Source organism: Cervus canadensis, chromosome 2 (genome assembly GCF_019320065.1).
Source record: "Cervus canadensis isolate Bull #8, Minnesota chromosome 2, ASM1932006v1, whole genome shotgun sequence".
Classification (NCBI taxonomy): Eukaryota; Metazoa; Chordata; class Mammalia; order Artiodactyla; family Cervidae; genus Cervus; species Cervus canadensis.
Window position 1 is genome coordinate 21265331 of NC_057387.1, and position 24713 is coordinate 21290043.

General features: G+C 44.3%; 3 non-coding genes across 3 annotated transcripts; 2 read left to right on the top strand and 1 right to left on the bottom strand.

Annotated features, from left to right (window-relative positions):
* Positions 1-8909: 8909 nt before the first annotated feature.
* Positions 8910-9067, bottom strand: LOC122437569. The gene has a single exon (XR_006268377.1). It is a non-coding gene; the product is annotated as a U1 spliceosomal RNA (small nuclear RNA).
* A 1553-nt stretch (positions 9068-10620) lies between these two features.
* TRNAQ-CUG lies at positions 10621-10692 on the top strand. Its single transcript has one exon. It is a non-coding gene; the product is annotated as a tRNA-Gln (tRNA).
* A 9796-nt stretch (positions 10693-20488) lies between these two features.
* On the top strand, positions 20489-20612 carry LOC122437495. Its single transcript, XR_006268310.1, has one exon. It is a non-coding gene; the product is annotated as a small nucleolar RNA SNORD22 (small nucleolar RNA).
* Positions 20613-24713: the final 4101 nt, after the last annotated feature.

Consider the following 24713-nt stretch of genomic DNA (forward strand, 5'->3'; position numbering starts at 1 on the left):
GGCCGTGCTCAGCCGGGAGGGCCCAGGACCCGCCTCCCGCCCCGCCTCTTGTCACCCGGACCCAAGCCGCTTCCTCCGTGACGCCAGGGGGCCCCGGCCCGCGGCCGTCTCTTCAGGTTCGGACGTCGTGGAAAGAGTTGAAATCCTTTTGGGGTGAGCGACAGGGAGGGGCTTTTAGGCCTCCCCTAAATGCACCCGCTGTCTCTGCATTTCTAGAGTTTTCTGCCCTGAGGTAAAATTCCCGCCAGAAAAACAAAAAAACAGTCCCTTTCCTCTTTGCAATTGTCCTCTTCCCGCTGCCCTGGGAACTCTGAACGTCCCCAGAAGAACCCTTGGGACTTCGTGGGATGTCCTCTCCCTGGGACCCCAGGGTAGAATGGGGAGAGGCGCTGCCGGCTTCGTTGTAGGGTGGAAACCGAAGCGACCACCGTGCCACACTTCACACTATGCGCACCCATGCCCTTCAGACTCTGCTGGATTGTGTAACAGGAGTTTGGGTGCTGGAGGCACAAGTAAGGCCAAACAAAAGGAAATGCAGGAGTCTGGAGCAGAGAAAGGCTTATTGCAGGGCCGGGCAAGGAGAAAGGGGACTCCTGTTCAAAAGGCTCAAAGTTCCTGATAAGTTTTGGGGAAGAGTTTTTATAGGCAATATTTAGAGGGAGAGCTGCAGGGTATGTGATCTTCCTGCACTGGTGGTGAGGTAACAGGGTCCTGTTCCAGGAATCAGTCTTCTGGCTCTAACTAATCTGGGGTTCTAGGGTCTGTGCTCCGCCTGAATTTACCATCCTCCCACCATCCTTCCCACGTGGGTGAGGCCCTAGTTCCTGAAGAAATTAAGAGGTATGTATCAGGTAGTTATGTACGTTCCTTGAGTTGGAACCTGGACCCTGCCCCATGGCTGCATTATTGTTTCTTCCTTTCCAGTTGTGAAAAGAATTGGGGAAGTGAAAGCTCAGGAGGGAAGTTGTTGAGTAGCTCAGTCCTGTCCACTCAGGAGAGAAGTTGAAGAGTCAACAAACCTGTCAATCCAACAGTCTGAGTGCTTCCAGCTACCAAAATGAAGCTTAGGGAGGTCTGTGGAAAGGTGTGTCTCAGTGTAGCTGTCACCTCTTGGCACCTGCTGCTGAGTATCTGTAGGGCTTTGGGATTTGTGGTGATCTGGTATCTGCCCGATACTGTGAACGACCTTCAGAGAATAACAGCTGCTTCACCTCCATGTCTAAATGTTGCCCATATTTCCCTTTTGGCTAACTTTAACTCAGAACATGTATTATTATTTCTTTACTGTTTTAGTCTCTGCATTCCCTCACTCTAATTAGTAACTGTTTGAATCTGCCCTTTGAAACCCAGTGAAGGTCTAGGAAGCTGAAACTTTTCCCTTACAAATATGAAATGAGGAACATGGAAAGGCTTTTGTAAATAGGAGAGCCCCACAGGGTCCTGTTTCATTTCAGTGGCCCCCTTTTCTTTGATACTCAGTCTTGAGAGGATCAGATGTTGGACAAGAAAAGGAATAATATTTTTTGATAGATAATTTAAAAATAAACTTCCAGAGGAACTTGGCCTTCAGGATACTTGGCTTCAAGGTGTGGTTGGGTGTAATCCTATTATAGGATTTGGGCTTGGTTGGGTGATTTGTGATTTGGGGAAAGATTGGAAAACACACGGTTTGCTCCATATTGAATACTGTTAGTATGGGAACTTCTATGATTGGAGTAAGGAAGTAGCAGTCATTTCCTTATGAAAAGAGGAAGATGTTTGAGATTTTGTAGGTTGCCCAGTGACCTTATTTTTTTCTGGGCAAAATTATGAGGGTGCCTTCTTTTATTGATTTTATCAAGGTCTCAGAAAAACCTTAAGTTGATATTCTGTATCTGAGATTGTTTATTTCCAACAAGAGAAGAAATCAGTCAGACTAAGTGTCAGGTGATCTCAGGGCATCAGAGACTGGTATTTTTCTTTCTCATTGGAAATCTCTATAACGAGAAATCAGAGCACTCTGGTATCTTAAGCTGTAGGTTCAAACTTGACTGAGTTACAGTGTGACTTCGACTAAGTTTCCGGAATATTTTGTGGCTCAATTTGTTGCTTAAAAATGGGACAAATAGGAGTTCTTCCTACATGGGTTTCCCAAGGTTTTAAATAAGTTATGCAGGTAAAGCATTTAGTCCAGTGCCTCAGTTCAGTTCAGTTCAGTTCAACGCTCAGTCTTGTCCGACTCTCTGTGACCCCACGAATCGCAGCATGCCAGTGCCTAGCACGTAGTAAACACTCGATACATGGTAGCTTGTATCAGTCCTTCACTGTCAGCATTCTTATCTGTTTTGTTCTTTTAAACAACTACAGACCCAGAATATGAATGGATTACTATAAATAAATGGTCTCCAATTAATAGACATGAAATTGGCTCTAGTGTTTATTTATATAGTTAATACTTCAGAGGATATCTATATCTAATCCAGTCATATCTCAGTATACTCCTGGGATTGGTTTCAGGACCCCCCACTGATACTAAAATCTGCAGATGCTCAAGTTCACTATATAAAGTGGTATAATACTTGCATATAACCTATCCACATTCTCCTGTACACTTTAAATCATCTCAGGTTACTTAAACACCTAATACAATGTAAATTCTATGTAAATATGCCCAACAGATTTAAGTTTTGCTTTTGGAACTTTCTGGGAAATTTTTTCTGAATATTTTAATCTGCAGTTGAATTTTTGGATGCCTAACCCATGGATATGTTACAGGAAGGGGGCCCTCTTCCAGGGCCCAAGAGTGGGCTCTTGTCTAACACTTAGAAATAAATTGTCTAAGGAGACACAGAAAGCAAGAGACTTTATTAGGAAGTGGCCCCTGGGCAGAGAGCAGCAGGGTAAGGGAACACGGGAGAATTGTTATGCCATGTGACTCTCAGTCTCGGATTTTATGGTGAATGGGTTAGTTTCCAGGTTATCTCTGGCCAATAACTCTTAGGGTCCTTACTGGTGGCATGCACATCACTCAACCAAGATGGATCCAGCCAGAAGGATTCTTGGAGGTTGGTAGGGCATATGGCCTGGAGTATCCTTTCTCCTTTTGACCTTTCCCAAATTCTGGCTGGTGGTATTGTTACTGAAAGGTATGCATGAGGGGTCCAGCTGCTCATCGATCAAAAGCCAATAAGCAGGCCCGGTTGGTGGAAAGGAAAGTTTGTTTTACTTCAGATGCCAGCAACTGGGAGGGAGGGTGGCAGACATCTGTCCAAAGGTTGCCCCCACCACAAGTAGTGGGTGAGAGCTTTTATAGATGGGGGTGGGGGGATGCGTGGAGGGAAGTAACATGCAGAAACAGCACAGTCATCTCTAACAATCAACATCAGTTGGTCATCAGTGATGTGACCAGCATCATCTTGGTTGTTTTAGGTACAGTTAATCTTCAGTTCCATGGTACACTTGTTCCCCTTTCTATGCAGTCAATTCTTGAAATTGTGGCAGCTTAAGTCCTGGATATAGTCTGGTCATCATGCAGTTAACTTCTCCACCTGGTGTTTTGGTATCTATAAGACAGCTCACAGGATATGGCTCAGAATATTATCTACTGAGATAATATTATCTATTGAGCACTTGAGAAAGAGCTAAAGGTCCTTGCCTGTGTTTAATGACTACATTATTATTACTTAACCTCCTTAGACTGTTTTCCTTTGTTTCAGCTTTTCTCATTTCTCTGATTAAACTTATTATTTGACTAAATTTTTCCACAGGCAAAAGGCAGGCAGAGGACATGGTTGGTGGGCAAGGACCATATGGTCCTGCTCCATTTCAGTATCTTGTTATTAACAGTTCCACATTGCTTACCAGGACCTCCTGTTTAAGAGAACTCACGCAAGTGGCTACTATGGTGCCTGGCGAGGGTGGGTAGTTCCAGTCAATAGTTCTCCTAACAGATGTAGAGGGCCAAATATTTCTCCATCTTTGTCTGTGTAAGTATTTCTCTAGTATATATTCCTGTAATGGGAATTGCCCAGTTTAGAAGTATATTTGTAGATGCATATCTAATTTTGCTAATGCCTGCCCTATTTCCTTGAAATGATGCTTTACCAAGACATATTTCCATCATTTATAAGAATACTCTTTTTCTCCATACTCTTGCCACACTGAGTAGCCTCTGAACCTACCATTTATCTTTGCCAACAGCTAACCCCTTATTGAGAGATTTCTTTGAGTTCACACTCGTTGACTAAAGTGATGTCCTGGAAAAGCTTAAATCATATTTTTCTCTGTTCTCTTCTATTTTTTGACTACTCTGTTTTCTCGGGTAATCTCAGCCAGGTGCAGTGCAGATATATCACTTACTTGCATGGTGGGTGCTGCTGCCTGTTTGGTTCACTCATTGCTCTGAATTTTGAGGGTAAGGAGCTGACTCACAGAAGAGATTTGAGGTTGGATTGACTTGACTTCCTTTGACAAAGAGCCCAGACTGTACCAAATTGGGAACTCAGTTACCCTGGTCTCCATGACCAGGCATGAGCAGAATAAAAATTGGAGAACAGAGACATTTAATTTTAATTTTCATTCTAAAAATAGATCTTTTATTTATTTCAGTCAAAATAAGGGAAAGATTGCATTCAGAGTACTTTGGGAGAACTTAGTAACAGTAGCTGTTCCTTTGCTCTCCTTGTTCACCCTGTGCTAATAAATGTTTCTTGATATTAAAACCTTGCCTGTTGGGCTCAGAACAAGAAGCTAAAACAAAAAATCTGCCATTGGAAATAGAAATAGATGATGAATTCTTGGATAATGTTATGTGGAATTAAGTACTGTACTCTCTGTATTCTTTAGAGGTTTGGTTCATAACATTAAAGAGACATTCCTCCAACATGCCCTTCCTGGTGTCCTTGACATTACAAGGGCTTGAAAACAGTCACATAAAGGTGAGCACAAGATTTTTACTGTGATTCTTTGATCATTTGGGGGTTCTCTGCTTACATAATCGTTCAGTATGTCCTCCCCACCTTAATAGGGCTGATATTGACCATGTCATTGTTCTGACCATCTCTAATGAGGGGCTGCCCCTTACGGTCTCATGCTCCTCTGCGACACTCTTTATTGACCCGATTTCTGTCAGTCATGATTTCTTTCAGCTCAACTGAAGAAAGGTGACTTAAGAGAAAGCCTAGAACTGTGGAGCCCCAGAACTTACCTCTGCCATCTCTTTCTCCAAGAGGAGAATAAAATAACTGAGGTCCTTTTTTTCTTATGTTTCTTTATTTACGTATTCTAAGATTTTATTTATTTATTTTTGGCTGCACTGGGTCTTTGTTCTGTGCCGATCTTTCTCTAGTTGTAGCAATTAGGGGCTGCTCTCTAGTTGCAGTGCATAGGCTTCTCATTGTGGTGACTTCTCTTGATGTGGAGCATGGGCTCTAGGCATGGGAGCTTCAGTAGTTGTGGTACATGGGCTTAGTTGCTCAGCAACATGTGGAATCTTCTTGGACCAGGGATCAAACTGTGTCCCCTGCATTGGCAGGTGGATTCTTAACCACTAGACCACCAGGGAAGTCCCCTTATGTCTCTTTAGAGCAGTGGCCTTCCTGTTCTTCCTCTCCACAGCTTGTAGCCATAGGCACTGCAGACCACTTAACCCACCTGTTCCCATTTGCTTTCCTGCTGGTCTTGGAGGGTCTCCTGGAGCGGTAGAGGTGCTGCAGCTCGCCCTAGGGACACAGAGAGTAGCGACAGCCATATTTGGGAGCCACAGAGATCTTCATAAAGAAATGACCCATATGAGGGCTGAGATACCCCACCAATGAGAGCAGAGGAGAAAACCTAAAAGACAATGAAGGCACTAACAGCTCAGACTGGGGAAGCAGGGCCCTCTTTGTGTCCCACCTCAGGTGGGTACCCTTCCTGGAAAAGGAGACATTCTCCCTTGAGAGGCCACCTTGACAAAAGTCTTGCTTTGCTTAATCTGAGGCATTCTTGTTGCCACTAGGGCTTTGGGGATTTCTATTCTATACTGTTTAGAGGTCAAACCTTTTCGTTACATGACAGTCTCCTTGGAAATTTTGTCGGAAATGCAGTTTCTTGAACCTTATCTCCAGAGAATTTTAGGAAGCACCACAGTGACTATGATATAGATATTCTTTACCTGTGTAGCTAATGCTCAGTAACTGGAGCCTGTCTGCTGCATGATATTACATTTACTCATGCAAAGTTAATGCTGTCTTCTCTATTACATTATGTGTTCTCCTCTGTTGTATATAAGATCAATCTGCTCAAAGAGGGTAATGAAATCACCATGTAAAGCAGACTTGATACATGGTGTGTTGGTGTTTGCATCTTGTACTGTTTTACTTATGGCTGTGCTTTTATTGCTTCTGAACAGACCTGAGACAGGATCTGACTGAGAATATGATAGGGACTAAAACACCAGTAAAAATTAGTTATTCCTGGTAACTTACTTATCCACTTGGTATTTACTGACTATTCCATCTGGCAGGATTTTTTTTTTTAATATGGCAGGCTCTTGAGGGGGATTGGGTGAATAAGGCAGGCAGAGCGCCTGCTCTCAGGAAGATGATCTTTTAACACAGGAGCCAGACATTTTACAGAAACTCACATAAATATTATTTAATTATGGCTTTGATAAATTTTATTTGTATTCATGTGTTCCTTTGTCCCATTGTTGGCCAGGATTGAAAATTGACTGAGTATAAATAATAGGACTAAGGGACTGTAATAAAAGAATTGTCTCAGAAAAGGTCTTTCAGATAGTTTTGTTTAAACAGTGGGAATACTGATGTTTGATTCAATGTCCATTGAAATTCAGCTGTGCATTCCTAAATGGTGTATCATGTGCTTTGGACAGAGAAGCTTGTGTCCACGGCTTTGTTGTGGCTTTCTTGCCACCAAGGGGTTGGAGATTTGCATGGTTGGAGCTTGGGAAAATCCCCTAATCTATCTGGACCTCAGTTTCATCAGTAAAATAAGCTTGTTATTCAAATTCTCTGAATTCCATCCTGTTCCATTTTCTCAGAGTTGCATGAGGGGCTGAGATGCATGTTAAATGTGTCCTGGGAACTGCAGCCAAGATCTGACCTTGGTCCTTTCTGTGTTTCCTGCAGGAGCCTCAACTGAGCCCACACACTAAAATGAAAGAAAATCAGCAAGTTTGGAAGATGAGAATAACCCAAATAAGGCCAAGGAAATGGTGATAATGAAAGGAAGTGACAAGTTGAGTTCAGAAAAATCAAGGGAAACAGAGGACTACATATAGCATCATCCAACTCTTCATGGAGCAGTCTGAGCTGAGCAGGAAGGACTGGGAGAGTAACTTAATCCACAGGGAACTTGTGCACCTGCCGAGGTGATCCACACACTGGATCAGGGATGGTTTAGACTGCTGGGAGCACCAATTCCAGAAGGAGGAGGATGGGACCTTGAGGCTCTGCCCTAGACCTGCCCTGTCTAGACCTTGGAGCTGCCCTCACAGTAGAAGCCTTCCAAGTAAGTGTGGGCCAAGATGGATAAATGATATTTAGAGAAGAATTGGAGATATCCATCTTTACTTTAAATAGTTCTGCCGTATTGCCAGAAGGGGCCAAGGTAAGGAGGGGACATTTATATCTGAAGCAGAGATATTAATAATATTCTTTTGCATTTAGAGTTTGAAAGGCTTTACACACAATATCTCTTAAATATTTGTTGAGTGCCTTTTTTTTTAAATGCTGTGTTTCCCTGAGAAAATCAAAGCCATGAGAGAAAGAGTAGAGGTGGATATTTTCAATAAAATGTGCTTGCTTTCCTTAGGTAGGCTGTTGTAGCAGCCAAGAGGGCAGGAGGGTAGATCAAGGACATCTCTTCCTAATGACAGTGTGAACCACTGAGGAATCCTGAGAACAGTTGTATCTCCCTCAGAGTCACACTGATGAGTGTTGTATGGCAAGGATAGTGTAGGGCAGACTCCTCTCTAAAGAAGGGGCTTTTTTACATAGTGGGAGAAAGCAGAGCATCCCTGACAGTACAATTGGAATGTAGTTGAGATGGTTGGAAATTTTCAAACACTTGTATTCAAACTGTGACTGATAATTGCTGAGAACCTCCTCAGTACTTGACTCAGCACCAGGAGTCATGAACACAGAGATGAATAAAGTATTGTCTCAACTTCTTCCCTGATAGCTCAGTTGGTAAAGAATCTGCCCACAATGCAGGAGACCTGGGTTGGAAAGATCCCTTTGAGAAGGGAAAGGCTACCCACTCCAGTATTCTGGCCTAGAGAATTCCATGGACTGTATAGTCCATGGGGTAGCAAAGTGTTGGACACGAATGAACAAATTTCACTTCACTTCAGTCCAGTAACCAGGAAGTCATGAAAAATGTAGTGGTGATGGGTTCATCAGAAGAAGTGACAAATGATGCCTACAGTAGTGGTCCTGGTTTTCCTTTTTTTTTCCCCTAAGCTGTATGGTCTTTCCTGGCTCAGTAACCCTGGTTCTCAGCCAGATTTCAACCTCTGGTGGTGCATTACAAAAAATAAAGAGGGAAAGCCAGGTGACATATCAGAAACATTTGTTCTTCCTCAGCTGGGAGAGGTAGTCACTTGGCCACACAGGTCTTGCTGAGTTCAAAATCTCTGGCATTTCTGCAGTGAAGGAGTAACCTGATCCATTCTAGTCCCAGTGGAATGAGATCCAAAAGGAAGTATACCCAGTTGGTTGATTATGGCCTTAATCCTCATTAAATCTTGCTGGTCCTCAACTCACAGCCTGGCATTTGAAAGGAATGCAGCAGACTTTTTTCCCAAATGACTTAGAAGGGGAGCTGGAAGGTTTATCTTCCAGGAAAACACATCTCAGAAATGTCCTCCAAGAATTTACCAAAATTCCTGAATATACTGAATTGTTCTGTTATTAACCATTAATTGTCAGGGGAGAGTGAGAATGCAGTTCCTTACTAACACAAATTATGCAGTCATGTTTCCCACATTGTGGAAATCAGGTCAGCACTACAGAGTGCAATGGCTAAGCCTCACACTGGGAATACTACCTGCCTGCTCATGGTATTTCTGCTGTCCTGTATTTACTAATACAGAATACTAATAATAGGGGAAATTGTGTGAGGGAGAATAGACCACAAGTGAGAGAACTCTGTACTAGCTGCTCAATTTATCTGTAAACCTAAAGCTGTTCTAAGAAGTAATGTGTATTAATGTTTTTAAAGGATGTAACACCTTCAAATCATAGTTTCTGTGGCATTCTGTAACTGCTAATTATTACTGAGTGTTGGGGGACACCAATCTGGAGTCTGACCAGTTGGTGATTTCCATGCCTGGGCCTTCAACCTTTGCCAGCCTAGCAGTTCCTCTGGAATCTGGATGTGAAATCATGTAGATCAGGGTGGCCCCAGTGCTCCAGATGGTGCAGAGAGAGAACTAGCATGTGGTGAAGGCTGAAAGAAACCATCGCAGGACAGAACTCTGTGAAGATCTAGGAGGAATGAGATTCTGCAGCTGCCCCACCTGTACGCACAGAGCAAAAAAGAGTATGGACACGATATGAGAGCTACAGGATAATGTAGCTGCCTCCTGTGCTGAAAACGCAAACAACAGAGTGCTGAGTCTTAACATGCCGACGTCTGGGCACTGACACCAGCAAGTGGCCCTCCACACCCCAACGGAGGGCGCACGGCCCTGGCCGCCTGATCCTCGCCGCCTGCGGAGCCCCCGCCCAGGTGACAGGTGACAGTACAGCCTCTTGGGCTGGAGTTGGACATGTGCCCTTCTTTCTTGGGCATTCCTTTCGGCGGGATGGAAGGGTGTGAAAGGCTTTCCAAAGTGGCCGGTTTTCAAATCTTTAAAACTGGCCCTTGAACCATATAAAAGCCTGGAGAGTGAAAACGTCTAGACAGCAGCCCTTGGGCCGCGCTGAACTTCCCTCTGAGGACCGAGCGACCGCCGCAGTCTTGGGGACGCGGGGTGGGGGGCGGGGAGTGGATGAACCTGGAAGGAAGGAGAGAGAAGGAAGGTGAGGGAGGAAACAGCCCAGAAGAAATTGCTCACACCCAACCACACCCCGCGGGCGCCAGCAGCGTGGGGGCCGCGGTCGCTCTGGTTCTGATCGCATTCCCAACACAGAGAACGCTCTGCCCACCCCCTCCAAAGAAGCCGGCAGAGCCCCACGATTAAACCCTTGGACCTGAGGTCCCAGGGAGGGGACATCCCACGAAGTCCTAAGGGCTCTTCTGGGTATGTTCAGGGCTCCCAGGGCAGCGGGAAGAGGACAACTGCAAACGGGAAAGGGACTTTTTTTTCCTGGGGGGAATTTTACCTCAGGGCAGAAAACTCTATAAAGGCCGGTAGAACAGGTGCATTTGGGGGAAGCCTAGTAACCTTTTCCTAATAACTTTCCTAGTAACAGCAAAAAGTTACTCATCCATCCCAAATGGATTTCAACTCTTTCCACAATGTCCAAACCTGAAGAGACGCCCGCGGGCCGGCGAGTCAGGCGCCCCCTGGCGTCGCAGAGGAAGCGACTCAGGGCGGGTGACTAGAGGGACAGGCGGGAGGCGGGTCCTGGGCCCGCGGTGCTGCGCGCCACCTGGCTCGGCAGTGGAAGAGTGAGCCACCAGGCTGGCTGTGGTTCCATGGTGTAATGGTGAGCACTCTGGACTCTGAATCCAGCGATCCGAGTTCGAGTCTCGGTGGGACCTTTCTCTTTGGAAACCCTCTTTTACTTGTGCCCCCTACCCTGGTAGGGAAGAGTCCTAACTGGACGGCCAGAGAATTCCCTGAGGTAGGGCAGCTTGCTGGGATACACAAAGAGGAGATATCTACTCCATGAGGCAGAGGAAAAAATTCCAGCATGAGGTAGACAGACCACCAGGAGACCCCCACAGAGACTGAGCCAGCCTGCCTTTGAGTGTTTGGGTGTCTCCTGCGGAGGTCCGGCTCTGGGTGCAGCAGACCTGGGTGTGGCATAAGCCCTCTTCCAGGAGGTCACCATTAACCTCACCATAGAGCCGCCAGAACTTACACAGGACTAGGGAAACACACTCTTGGAGGGCACAGACAAAACTTTGGGACCCAGAAGAAAGGAGCAGTGACCCCACAAGAGATTGACCCAGACTTGCCTGTGAGTGTCCAGGAGTCTCCGGCGGAGGCATGGGTTGGTGATGGCCTGATGCAGCGTCAGGGGCACTGAGTGTGGCAGTGCGTGCATGGGACCTTTTGAAGGAGGTCGCCATTATCTTCATTACCTCCACCATAGTTTGGTCTCAGGTCAAACAACAGAGGGGGAACACAGCCCCGCCCACCAACAGAAAATTGGATTAAAGACTTAACTGAGCATGGACCCGCCCATCAAAACAAGACCCAGTTTCCCCCCCAGTCAGTCCCTCCCATCAGGAAACTTCCATAAGCCTTTTATCCTTATCCTTCAGAGGGCAGACAGAATGAAACCACAATCACAGCAAACTAATCAAACATCACATGGACCACAGCATTGTATAACTCAATGCAACTATGAGCCATGCCGTGTAGGGCCACCCAAGACAGACAGGTCTTGGTGGCGAGTTCTGACAAAATGTGTTCCAGTGGAGAAGGGAATAGCAAACCACTTCAGCACTCTTGCCTTGAGAACACCATGAACAGTATGAAAAGGCAAAAGGATATGACACTGAAAGATGAACTCCAGGTCGGTAGGTGCCCAATATGCTACTGGAGAAGAGTGCGGAATAAACCCCAGAAAGATGGAGCCAAAGCAAAAACAGTGCCTAGTTGTGGATGTGACTGGTGATGGAAGTAAAGTCCGATGCTGTAAAGAACAATATTGCATAGGAAGCTGGAATGTTAGGTCCATGAATTAAGGTAAATTGGAAGTGGTCAAATAGGAGATGGCAAAAGTGAACATCAACATTTTAGGAATCAGTGAACTAAAATGGACAGGAATGAGTGAATTTAACCCAGATGACCATTATATCTACTACTGTGGGCAAGAATCCCTTAGAAGAAATGGAGTAGCTGTCATAGTCAACAAAAGAGTCTGAAATGCAGTACTTGGGTGCAATCTCAAAAATGACAGAATGATCTCTGTTCATTTCCAAGGCAAACCATTCAATATCACAGTAATCCAAGTCTATGACCCAACCAGTAATGCTGAAGAAGCCAAAATTGAACGGTTTTATGAAGACCTACAAGACCTTCTAGAATACCCAAAAAACAATGTCCTTTTCATTATAGGGGACTGGGATTCAAAAGTAGGAAGTCAAGAAATACCTGAAATAACAGGCAAATTTGGCCTTGGAATACAAAATGAAGCAGGGCAAAGGCTAACAGAGTTTTCCCAAGAGAATGCACTGGTCATAGCAAACACCCTCTTCCAACAACTCAGGAGAAGGCTCTACACATGGACATCACCAGATGGTCAATATAAGATTGATTATATTCTTTATGGCCAAAGATGGAGAAGCTCTATACAGTCAGCAAAAACAAGACCAGGAGCTGACTGTGGCTCGATCAAGAACTCCTTACTGCCAAATTCAGACTTAAATTGAAGTAGGGAAAACCACTAGACCATTCAGGTATAACCTAATCAAACCCCTTATGATACAGTGGAAGTGACAAATAGATTCAAGGGATTACATCTGACAGAGTGCCAGGTGAACTATGGATGGAGGTTCATGACATTGTACAGGAGGCAGTGGTCAAGACCATCCTCAAGAAAAAGAAATGCAAAAAGGCAAAATGGCTGTATAAGGAGGGCTTACAAATAGTTGAGAAAAGAAGAAAAACTAAAGGCAAGGGAGAAAAGGAAAGACATACTCATAACTTGCAGAGTTCCACAGAATAGCAAGGAGCCTTCCTCAGTGATCAGTGCAAAGAAATAGAGGAAAACAATAGAATGGGAAAGACTAGAGATCTCTTCAAGAAAATTAGAGACAGCAAGGGAACATTTCATGCAACTTCAATTCAGTTCAGCCACTCTGTCATATCTGACTCTTCACAACCCCATAGCACACCAGACCTCCCTGTCCATCACCAACTCCCAGAGTTTATTCAAACTCATGTCCATTGAGTCGGTGATGCCGTCCAACCATCTCATCGTCTGTCATCCCCTTCTCCTTCCGCCTTCAATCTTTCCCAGCATCAGGGTCTTTTCCAATGAGTCAGTTCTTCTCATCAGGTGGCCAAAGTATTGGAGTTTCAGCTTCAACATCAGTTCTTCCAATGAATATTCAGGGCTGATTTCCTTTAGGGTGGACTGGTTTGATCTCCTTGCAGTCCAAGCGACTCTCAAGAGTCTTCTCCAACACCACAGTTCAAGAAAGCACTCAGCTTTCTTTATCGTCCATGTCTCACATCCATACATGACTACTGGAAAAATCATAGCCTTGACTAGACAGACCTTTGTTGGCAAAGTAATGTCTCTGCTTTTTAATATGCTCTCTAGGATGGTCACAACTTTCCTTCCAAGGAGTGAGCGTCTTTTAATTTTATGGCTGCAGTCACCATCTGCAGTGATTTTGGAGCCCCCCAAAATAAAGTCTGTCACTGTTTCCACTATTACCCTATCTATTTGCCATGAAGTGATGGGACCAGATGCCATGATCTCAGTTTTTTTAATGTTGAGCTTCAAGCCAACTTTTTCACTCTCCTCTTTCACTTTCATCAAGAGGCTCTTTAGTTTTTCTTCACTTTCTGCCCTAAGGGTGGTGTCATCTGCATAACTAAGGTTATTGATATTTCTCCCGGCAATCTTGATTTCTGCTTGTACTTCTTCCAGCCCAGCATTTCTCATGATGTACTCTGCATATAAATTAAATAAGCAGCGTGACAATATACAGCCTTGACGTATTCCGTTCTCTATTTGGAACCAGTCTGTTGTTCCATATCCAGTTCTACCTGTTGCTTCCTGACCTGCATACAGATTTCTCAAAAGGCAGGTCAGGTGGTCTGGCATTCCCATCTCTTAAGAATTTTCCACAGTTTGTAGTGATCCACACAGTCAAAGGCTTTGACATAGTTAATAAAGCAGAAATAGATGTTTTTCTGGAACTCTCTTGCTTTTTTGACGATCTAACGGATGTTGGCAATTTGATCTCTGTTTCCTCTGCCTTTTCTAAAACCAGCTTGAACATCTGGAATTTCACAATTTATGTACTTCATGCAAAGATGGGCACAATAAAGGAGAGAAATGGTATGAACCTAACAGAAGCAGAAGATACTAAGAAGAGGTGGCAAGAATACACAGAAGAACTGTACAAAAAAGATCTTCATGACCCAGATAACCACAATGGTGTGATCACTCACCTAGAGCCAGGCATCCTGGAGCACAAAGTCAAGTGGGCCTTAGGAAGCATCACTACAAAGCTAGTGGAGGCGATGGAATTCCAGTTGAGCTATTTCAAATCCTAAAAGATGATGCTGTGAAAGTGCTGCACTCAGTATGCCAGCAAATTTGGAAAACTCAGTAATGGCCACAGGACTGGAAAAGGTCAGTTTTCATTCCAATCCCAAAAAAGGCAATACCAAAGAATATTCAAACTACCACATAATTGCACTCATCTCACACACTAGCAAAGTAATGCTCAAAATTCTCCAAGCAAGGCTTCAACAGTATGTGAATTGAGAACTTCCAGATGTTCAAGCTGGATTTAGAAAAGGCAGAGGAACCAGAGATCAAATTGCCAATATCCATTGGATCGTCATGCAACAGGCAAAAAACTAAGATCATGGTATCCGGTCCTATCACTTCATGGCAAATAGATGGTGAAACAATGGAAACAGTGGCAGACTTTATTTTCTTGGGCTGCAAAATCACTGCAGATGGTAGCCATGAAATTTAAAAATGCTTACTCCTTGGAAGAAAAGCTATATCCAACCAAGACAGCATATTACAAAGCAGAGACATTACTTTGCCAACAAAGGTCCATCTAGTCAATGCTATGGTTTTTCCAGTAATCATGTATGGATGTTCAAGCTGGACTTAGAAAAGGCAGAGGAACCAGAGATCCAATTGCCAACATCCACTGGATCATCAAAATAGCAAGAGAGTTCCAGAGAAACATCTATTTCTGCTTTATTGACTACGCCAAAGCCTTTGACTGTGTGGATCACAACAGACTGTGGAAAATTCTTAAAGAGATGGGAATACCAGACCACCTTACCTGCCTCCTGAGAAATCTATATGCAGGTCAAGAAGCAACAGTTAGAACTGGACATGGAACAACAGACTGGTTCCAAATTGGGAAAGGAGTATGTCAAAGCTGAGTGCCAAAGAATTGATGCTTTTGAACTGTGGTGTTTGGAGAAGACTCTTGAGAGTCCCTTGGACTGCACAGAGATCAAACCAGTCCATCCTAAAGGAAATCAGTCCAGAATATTCATTGGAAGGACTGATGCTGAAGCTGAAACTCCAATACTTTGGCCACCTAATGGGAAGATACTACCCTTGATCTTAGCTAAAAGGCCGAGAATACTTTGGTCACTTGATGGGAAGAGCTGACTCATTGGAAAAGACCCTGATACTGGGACAGATTGAGAGCAGGAGGAGAAGGGGACGACAGAGGATGAGATGGTTGGATGGCATCACCGACTCAATGGACATGGATTTGGGTAGACTACAGGAGTTGGTGATGGACAGGAAGGCCTGGCGTGCTGCGGTTCATGGTGTTGCAAAGAGTCGGACATGACTGAGCGACTGAACTGAACTGAATGGGAAGAACTGACTCCTTGGAAAAGACCCTGATGTTGAGAAAGACTGAAGGCAGGAGAAGAAGGGGACAAGAGAGGATGAGATGTTTGTATGACATCACTGACTCAATGGACATGAGTTTGAGCAAGCTCCAGGAGTTGGTGATCGACAGGAAAGCCTGTTGTGCTGCAGTCCATAGGGTCACAAAGGATCAGACAGGACTGGGCGACTGAACTGAACTGATGAGGTAGGGATGTGATGGAGATGCAGGATGCCTACTGTACTGGCAGCTGGAAATGGTTGATAGATATAGATAGGAGAATAGGGCCTATTTAGAACTTGACATTTCATGTAAAAAAGAAATATTAAATAAAGATTAAATGTTCCTCAAGTAGAGGAGGAAGCACCTGAATGAAGAGTTAGGTAAAAATGTGTAGATTGCTGAGGAGAAACCTGCTGATCACCTCCATGAAATTTTCCTTTACACATCTACTGAATAGACCTCAAATCCCTGGATGTGCACATCACCGGCCTTGGAATCTCCAGCCTGTAGTCCCTTACTTGTGGTCTCAGGTGTCCTGAACCTCCTCAGGTCCTGCAAGAGAAGAGAAGGGGAAGTGGGGAGGAGAGGGTACCTGCCAATCAACTTTAAGGACGCCAACAGGATGACTAAATTAGCAACCACATACATTACAAAGGATTTACCTAATCTACAGTATCCCCACAAAAAGCAAAAGGAAATGTAGCAAAAAAAAAAAAAAATGGAGTAACTTTCAGACTTTCTGAGCAGAAGACATTCTTGAGTAGATCAATGTTCCTGGTGGTAGAAGACAATTTAACTCGGTGAGAGGGTCCTTCGAAAGTCTCAAAGTAAATTCTTCTATGAATAGAAGGAAAAGGTCATGACCTTCTTTGTCAATGGTGTCTTATTGGAGCAAGTTGAAGTGGGAACCTAACAGGTCCGGGACTCGGCCCTACCCGGCCCTCAAAGCTTCGGGCTGCAGGAGTAAAAGACACTGGGCGCGGCCTAAAGGTAAAAGCCCCACTGAAACTCGAACTCGGACCACTCGATTCAGAGTCCAGAGTGCTCACCATTACCCCATGGCCGCCTCGCTCTCCCAAATCTGAGCCTGGCAGCACGCAGCCACGCGGGTCCAGGACCCGCCTCTCTCCCGGGGCTCTCTTCATCCCGTCCCAAGCCGCTTCCTCCGCGACGCCCGGGGGCGCCCGCGGCCGTCTCTTCAGGTTTCGACGTCGTTGAATGAGACGAAATCCATTCTGGGTGAGTGACAGGGAAGGGCTTTTAGGCCTCCCCCAAATGCACCAGCTCTGCCGGCATTTCTAGAGTTTTCTGCCCCGAGGTAAAATTCCAGTGAGGGGGGAAAAAAAAAAGTTCCTTTCCCCTTTGAAGTTGTCCTCTTCTCGCTGCCCTGGGAGCTCTGGACTCCCCCAGAACAGTTCTTGGGACTCCGTAGGATAGCCCCATCCTCCTCCTCCACCTCCCATCCTGTTTTCTACTGCCCCCCTTTCTCCTCTCCGCGTTCCTTGCTGTCTTCCCCCTCCTTCCTCCCGCTTCCTTCATCTGCTTCGTCGCCTACCACTCGTCCTCAGTTTTCTTGCTCCCGCCCCGGTACAAAGCACAGGCTGTCAAAACATGGAACATGGGGAAGAGCGGCTAGTCTGACAGGAAGGTGAGGAACATCTTCCTCATGGGAGAAGCCTGATTGCTTCTCGGATCAGGATCCTTTGGGGGTCTGTGCTGGACAGCGTGGCTGAGCGTCCTTAGCCAGTGCTCGAGGCCTGGGCAGCGCTGGTCTTTAGCCCGCCTGGGACCATCCTGGAACTAGAGTGGCTTCAAAATTAAGAATCTTGTGTTCGGCGCAGCTGCTGACTGATTTGTCAAATTCCACGAAAGTGAACCGCCAGCACTCTTGTCATTCATTTAGGGCTTAGATTGAGAAAAATCAGGGGCTCCTCGTTTCTCCCCCTCGTGGCTATGTCTGGTACAGCGCACACTGATGGAGTAATGTAGATGCCGGAAAATGCGAAGAACTGGGTGATTCTCAGGACCTTGACATTGAAAGGCCAACAAACTACCAACTAAAATAGATAGATACATGGAGGGAAAAAAGTATGCTCCTCCCTTTTGACTACAAGCGGGGGTTGAAAAAGCAACTTTCTAGTTTTAGAATTCAGGCAGAAGAAGGATGAACAGATCATAGAACTTCCAACCTTCCGCAGCCAACCTTCTCATTTTAAAATTTCCAATGGCTCAGAGACTCTGTCGAAGATCTCCTGCCACCATCTTTGCACAACCCAACATCTGAGCATCTAGACACTCATAAGTCTTGAGTAGAGGCTGGGATCTTACACTTTGTGTGGGAAGGGAGAGAAGAGAAAAAAGGTTTTGCCCCTTCGGTTCAGTTGCTCAGTCCTGTCCCACTCTTTGCGACCCCATGGACTGCAGCCCGCCAGGCTTCCCTGTCCATCGCCGACTCCCAGAGCTTGCTCAAACTCATGTCCATGGAGTCGGTGATGCCATGCAACCATCTCATCCTCTGTGGTCCCCTTCTCCTCCCGCCTTCAATCTTTCCCAGCATCAAGGTCTTTTCCAATGAGTCAGTTCTTCGCATCAGGTATTCGCAAACTATTGGAGCCCCTTAAACCGAAGTATATTAGTCAGATTCAATAGGGAAGTATAAACAAGCCAGAGCTGTGGTTTATGTCCTGTTAACAGTGGATACTCTTAGGAAAGTTAGTGTGGAGAAGAACTTTTTTCCTTATACATTCTATTATCATGTAACTTACAAAGAGAATATATACACGTGTTGCTATTGTCTAAAAAAGAAAGGAAAATTTAAAAATGAAAGAAATATGCTTCAGATGCCAGTGCAGAGGCAATTTAATTGGGGAGGAAAGGAGAGCCTCCTTGGGGAGAGAACTCGGAGAAGGTGCCAGAGTTCTGAGAGGATCCCTGGGGATGAAGCTGGAGCTTCACTAGGACCAACTGGGGCAGAGGAAGGCTTGGTTAGTGGGCTGAGCAGCAATCTCCTACAGGTGGGTTCTTCTGGAAATCTATCCTCATCCTCATACTATCCTTTAAATAGCTCTCAAAACTACCTTCCCCCTACTCACACTATCTGTGCTTGTGAAATGAGTGTGATCATAAAGGTTGATAATTTTATGATAATTGGCCCCCACTTCCCATATTTAGGAATGACCAATTAATGCATACACACCTGGAGTACTTTGAAGCCATAAATGTGAGGAATATCTCTATGAATCAGTACAGAGTTATTTCCAGAATGTGTTTTTATGAGGGAAAAAAGGCAAGGTACAAAAGAGCAGGTACACAGTGTTACCGATCCCAGTCCTTGGACTCATCAGTCAATAGAAATTGATAAGAGTTCGGATGAGAATTTCAGGCAAAGCTTTACGGGTGCTGGTGCTACAGTACAAGGGAGTGAAAATGAGAAACAGGTTCCCTGGCTTGCTCCCAGAGGGAAGCTGCTTGGGTTGTTAAAAGGATTAACAATGTGAGTGGTCCATGAGTTGGTCTGGGGATCTAGCTTAGAGGTGGTTTTTCCACCCCTTTGGTGGTGTTGTGTGCAGGGGACAGGTGCATTACCCTGCTTTTGTTCCAGGCACCTCAGAAATGGCCGTTGGTTTGTGGCCTTTTTGTATCTTATTGTTCATAATTGCTCCAACTGTGAAGGTGTGCAGTTATGTTTAGCACGTTATAGTTTCTTTGTATTCTGTTGCTCTAGGAGATGTGTGTCCAGGTGAAAGCACTCCAGTAAAGGGTCCCAGGTCCCAACCTATCAAAACAGGATGCTATTTTTTGTGTAAGGAAAAGGGGAAACAGGTGGCTTCCCAGGTAGCTTGATTGATAAAGAATCCACTTGCAATGCAGAAGACTCCAATTCAATTTCTGGGTCAGGAAGTTCCCCTGGAGAAGGGATAGGCTACCCACTCCAGTATTCTTGGACTTTCTTGGTGGCTGAGATGGTAAAGAATCTGCCTGCAATGTGGAAGGCCTCGGTTTGATTCCTGGGTTAGGAAGATCCTCTGGAGGAGGGCATGGTAACCCACTCCAGTATTCTTTGTGCTCACTTCAGCAGCACAAGTTTTTATCTAGGAAATGTTTTTGTCTAGGGTTACATGGAAATGGAGTCTGAGATATGGAGATGGGTGAGGCTTTTTTCTAAGTGTAATCTTGATACAATTTTCATTTTTTAACCATGTCACTGTTTTACATAGTCTGAAAGAGGATAAAAAAGCTGATCTTAAAACTAAAAAATAAAAGAAGAATAAATGAATTTAATTATACATTAAATGATAATATAGCCACATAGAATATAATTAATCCAAGTAAAATTTGAAAGCATGCTTGTCTATAAACTCATAGTAGGGTATATCCTAAGGACATTGTGAACTTTACTTGATACATTTAAGACTGGTCATCATTGTGGTTGTTCAGTTGCTAAGTTATGTCCGGCTCTTTGGGACCCCATGAGGTGAAGCACAACAAGCTTTCCTGTCCTTCACCATCTTCTGGAGATTGCTGCAGCTCATGTCCATTGAGTCAGTAATGCCAACCAACCATCTCATCCTCTGTCACCCCCTTCTTCTGCCCTCAATCTTTCCCAGCATCAGGGTCTTTTCCAATGAGTCAGCTCTTTGCATCATGTGTCCAAAGTATTGGAGTTTCAGCTTCAGCATCAGTCCTTCCAATGAATATTCAGGACTGATTTCCTTTAGGATTGACTGGTTTGATCTCCTTACAGTCCAAGGGCCTCTTGAGTCTTCTCCAACACCACGGTTTAAAAGCATCAATTCTACTTCCTGTCCTAGTCCCAGAGCCTGTAAAGGTGAACCCACTGGGGCTGGCTGGTGGAGAAGAGGAAAGCTCGTTCCAGAGGGAACTGTCTGAGGGATCATGAGAATTTCTAAACAAGAAAAAGAGGGGAATAAATGACTGGTTTATTTATCTGAAAAAAAAAAAAAAGCATCAATTCTTCAGTGCTCAGCTTTCTTTATAGTCCAACTCTCACATCCATACATGACTACTGGAAAAACCATAGCTTTGACTAGACGGACCTTTGTTGGCAAAGTAATAGCTCTGCTTTGTAATATGCTGTCTAGGTTTGTCATAGCTTTTCTTCCAAGGAGTAAGCATTTTTAAATATCATGGCTGCAGTCATCATCTGCAGTGATTTTGGAGCCCCCAAAAATAAAGTCTCTCACTGTCTCCATTGCTTCCCCATCTATTTCCCATGAAGTGATGGGACCTGATGCCATGATCTTAGTTTTCTGAATGTTGAGTTTTAAGCCAGCTTTTTCACTCTCCTCTTTCACTTTCGTCAAGAGGCTCTTTAATTCTTCTTCACTTGCTGCCTTAAGGATGATGTCATCTGTGTATCTGAGGTTATTGATATTTCTCCCAGCAATCTTGATTCCAGCTTGTGCTTCATCCAGCCTGGCATTTCGAATGATGTTTATATTTCTGCATATAAGTTAAATAAGTGGAATAACAATATACAGCCTTGACATACTCCTTTCCCAATTTGGAACCAGTCTGTTCCATGTCAGTTCTAACTATTGCTTCTTTACCTGCATACAGATTTCTCAGGAGGCAGGTAAGGTAGTCTGGTATTCCCATCTCTTTAAGAATTTTCCACAGTCTGTTGTGATCCACACTGTCAAAGGCTTTAGTGTAGTCAATGAAGCAGAAGTAGATTTTTTTTGGAATTCTCTTGCTTTTTCTATGATCCAACGGATATTGGCAATTTGACCTCTGGTTCCTCTGCCTTTTCTAAATCCACTTATACACTTGGAAGTTCTCAATTCATGTACTGTTGAAGCCTAGCTTGAAGGATTTTGAGCACCTTGCTAGCATGTGAAATGAGTGCAATTGTGCGGCAGTTTGATCATTCTTTAGTATCGCCCTTCTTTGGGATTGGAATGAAAACTGAAATTTCTAGTCCTGGAGCCACTGCTGAGTTTTCCAAATTTGCAAATTGAGTGCAGCACTTTCACAGCATCATCTTTTAGGATTTGAAATAGCTCAGCTGGGATTCTATCACCTCCACTAACTTTGTTCTTAATAGTGCTTCCTAAGGCCCACTTGACTTCACACTCTGGGATGTCTGGCTGTAGGAGAGTGACCACACCAGCATGGTCATCTGGGTCATTAAGACCTTTTTTGTACAGTACTTCTGTGTATTCTTGCCACCTCTTCTTAATATCTTCTCCTCTGTTAGGTCCATACCATTTCTGTCCTTTATTGTGCCCATCTTTGCATGAAATATTCCTTTGATATCTCTAATTTTCTTGAAGAGTTCTCTTCTCTAGTCTTTCCTACTCTATTGTTTTCCTCTATTTCTTTGCATTATTGACTTAAGAAGGCTTTCTTATCTCTCCTTGCTATTCTTTGGAACTCTGCATACAGATGGGTATATCTTTCCTTTTCTCCTTTGCCTTTTGCTTCTCTTTTCTCAGCTGTTTGTAAGTCCTCCTCAGACAACCATTTTGCCTTTTTGCATCTACTTTGCCCAAAACTCTGTCTCCGAGATTTGATTCAGTCCTGATGTACAGAGAAGCTGAGCTTTCAGCTGCTGCTGCTAAGTCGCTTCAGTCATGTCCAACTCTGTGCGACCCCATAGACGGCAGCCCACCAGGCTCCCCCATCCCTGGGATTCTCCAGGCAAGAATACTGGAGTGGGTTGCCATTTCCTTCTCCAATGCATGAAAGTGAAAAGTGAAAGTGAAGTCGCCCAACTAATAAAAATAATTGGGAAAAAAAAAAAGAAAGTGAAGTCGCTCAGTCGTGTCCGACTCTTAGCGACACCACGGACTGCAGCCTACCAGGCTCCTCCATCCATGGGATTTTCCAGGCAAGAGTACTGGAGTGGGGTGCCATTGCCTTCTCCGGAGCTTTCAGCTTCAGAGCCAATTATGACTCCATGTTGGATGTGTTTCGTTTACTTTAACTTTTGCTTCCCATTGCTTTTGTTCACTTAAAGGATCTGTTTATCCATATTGGACTGCCTCACAGAATGCTGCCTCAGCTGCTTGAATATTATGCCAATGTGCCTTTGATCAGGACCCTTTCCACCTTTGGGTGGCTACCAGATAGAAGAAATTAACACATCCCCTCCCTGAGTCTTGCCATTCTAGAAGATATTTGAAAGATTAGTAGCATTTTTACTTTATTTTCTCACCTCTCCCAAATCTGTGCTCTATAAAAGAACCTGGCATCCAGACCCCAATAAGATGGTTGTTTTGAGACAATCTGCCATCTTCTCAGTCTGCCAGCTTTCCAAATGAAGTTGTATTTCTTGCCTGAACACCATGTCTCTTGGATTTATTGCTCTGTCATGCAGTGAACAGAGTGAGCTTGGACTCAGTAACACACATCCATACACACACACACACACACACATATCTAAAATCATCTAAAAGATCCATATGTAATGTTATATTCTCTATTTTGTAAAACGGGATAATGAGGCTCAAAAAGATTGCCTACTTAAAGTGGTGGATCTGGTATTCAAATCCAATAAAATCTTTTTCAAATCCATGGTTTTATTTCTTAAATCTAGGCCCAGTAAAGGATTTTGTGAGGAATCACTTGGGCTTCCCAGGTTGTGCTAGTCATAAAGAACCAGCCTGCCAATGCAGGAGACATAAAAGACCCGGGTTTGATCCCTGGGTCGGTAAGATCCCCTGCAGGAGGAGATGGCAATCCACTCCAGTACTTATGCCTGAAAAATCCTGTGGACAGAGGAGCCTGGTGGGCTACAGTCCATAGCGTTGCAACAAGTTGAACACAACTGAAGCAACTTAGCATACACACTTGGAACTAAGGAATATTGGTTGTTTATAATGTAATGTAAAAATTATCTGTTTATAATGTCTTTTATTCATCCATTTAACAAGTATTTGTTGACTATTCTATGTGGCAAGGACCTGTATAGTAAGGGGGCAAAAACAAGGCAGATCTTACTCTCACAAAGATTATCTTCTAATAGTCAAACATTATATGATAATTACTAAATATATTGCAATTGTGATGAGTGTTAATTACTATTTACGTGTTCTTTTGTCTAATTTCATCAGCTAGGGATTGAAAGGTGACTGAGCATGAAAAATACACCCATGAAATCCATGAGGATATGTTTTTCCTGGACAGGAATCTTCTGATTTTTTCATCTGAAAAGTGAGAAGTTCAGTTCAGTTCAGTCGCTCAGTTGTGTCTGACTTTTTGCAACCCCATGGACTGCAGCATGCCAGGCCTCCCTGTCCATCACCAACTCCCAGAGTTTACCCAAACTCATGTCCATTGAGTCAGTGATGCCATCCAACCATCTCATCCTCTGTCGTGAAGATCATGGTTTATTCCACTCTGATATTCCAATATAAGTCTGTGTGGTTAGAGTGCAAAGAGCACTGGCTTGGAAGTCTTAAGGCTCCCAGATTTATAAAGATAGCAATGCCACCAACAAGCTGTGGGAGCTCTAGCATGTTTCTTAATCTTTGTAAGCCTCAGTTTCTTCATCTATAAAATTAGGTTGTTATCCTTAATTTTTCCAGTTTTCCAAGTTTCCTGCAGAGGAACACCCCTGCCATGGTGCCCTGGAGACTTTGTATTCACATAGGCCACACAGGCTTAAATTGCAGCTGATCTGAGCTTTGGCAGAATGCCTTTTTATCCTCTGGAACACGAGAGGACAGGAGGCTTGAAGATCCCACTGGCTTGAAGATCCTGGAGTTGCCTTGAATATCCCACTTGCCTTTGTGTTTCCCTTCATAGTCCCTCATGAGATAGGTTATCAATGCCTACCAAGTTTTGATGAGAAATGATGCTTTCTGCCTTCTTTTCTCAGGGCATAGCTGAGACGATAAAACCATTTAGTTCCAGTCTAAAACTGGCTCCTCAGCAGTGGGTATCCTACAACTCACATGGCAGTCATAGTCCCCTTTTGTTTTGGTGGTGACTTTTTGTGTGCAGGACAATGGCCCAGGGAGCTGGTACAT